The sequence below is a fragment of the Rhagoletis zephyria genome, unplaced genomic scaffold (genome assembly GCF_001687245.7).
Source record: "Rhagoletis zephyria isolate East Lansing unplaced genomic scaffold, Rhagoletis_zephyria_1.1 Rzeph_scaffold_00379, whole genome shotgun sequence".
Lineage (NCBI taxonomy): Eukaryota > Metazoa > Arthropoda > Insecta > Diptera > Tephritidae > Rhagoletis > Rhagoletis zephyria.
In genome coordinates, this window is record NW_016157463.1 from 215,402 (window position 1) to 216,769 (window position 1,368).

A 1,368-nucleotide genomic window follows, 5' to 3' on the forward strand; every position below is an offset into this window, starting at 1 on the left:
GACTTTATTTTTGTCAATCTTGTTTTAATTTTCTTATTACAAAACCGAAACCGGAAGGAAACCGAAACCGAAACAAGTTTCGAAGAGCGAAACCAAAACCGAAACCGAAACCGGAATGTTATTTTGAATCGGTTTCATTCCTTGGTTATAATAACTATAAAAATTGACTTGCTTCCTCTAGTACATCAATGTGTGCCGCCGGGGGTTTGAAGTTTTCCATATATATATTTTACATAGGGGAAATAAATTTTTTCGTCGAATATCTATAAATATATAAAATTGATTCTTCCCTAAGGAGAACGTATGGAAAATTTAAATGCTTCGGCGGTTTCCCTACTTTCGACGTTCTTTACTTCTTGTTTCTAATTTGTAGAGTATTTCTGGACCACCCTAATATACTTACATACATATGCCCTAAAAGTATTTAATTATTCACTTATATACATATATTAAGTTTTTCTTAGCTGCATACATACTTTTCAAAACAATGACCACATTCAAAAAAAAACTCTTGGTGTAGGCATGCATACAAAAATTTCTTACAAAATACTTTGATACTAGGAAAACTTTTTCTTTTATGAAGGCATTTTTGGATCAAGATTGCATTGGCAAAAATTTCATACTTTTGACATAAAATTTTGTAAGCTAAAATATTTATGACAACTGCATTCAATTCGCTGAATAAAGTCGCTTAGAGTTTTTCGTTTCTTTCATAAAAAAATAATTGAATGTCAGAAGTGGGATTCGAACCCACGCCTACAGAGTAGACTGCGACCTGAACGCAGCGCCTTAGACCACTCGGCCATCCTGACCATTGGCAACACTGGCAGCCGTAGGCCACTTCACAAGCAGTGCGTGTGAATATGCACTTGGTGAAAAGTAAACTGCGCTGGGTGATTGTGTGATTTAATACATAATAATGAAGCACATAAAGAATGTATGTACCAAGACGAAGGCGCTGGACTGTTCCTTTTTTTAATATATTTTCCCTAATTACTTGTATGCACCCAAATGAGAGTTGATTTTTTTGCATGGTGTTCAATTATGTTATTATACCATATGGCTCATCCCAAGTGAAATCTGGTTTGTCAGAGTTGGGGTAAATCAGCCATTTTAGAGGCAAAACCATAATTTTGCGCCATGTCATCACTTATTGACGTAGAGTACTACGTCCGACGTTTCGGTATGTATCATTTGCTTAAATGTTGCAATTGTAATTTTTAGAGCTTCACAAAAATGCTTATTGCACGAGAAGTAATGAAGCGATTTCAAAGAAAAAATCCCATATAACCTGATTTTTCGAGCTTTACGGCCAGTTAAATAAAAAGCAAAACAGCTACAAAATCAGAAAAGGAAACAAAGAGTATG

The 1,368-nt window shown here is 34.8% G+C and overlaps 1 non-coding gene across 1 annotated transcript; it reads right to left on the reverse strand.

Moving 5' to 3' along the window:
• Positions 1-729: 729 nt before the first annotated feature.
• Positions 730-812, reverse strand: TRNAL-CAG (transfer RNA leucine (anticodon CAG)). Its single transcript has one exon. It is a non-coding gene; the product is annotated as a tRNA-Leu (tRNA).
• Positions 813-1,368: the final 556 nt, after the last annotated feature.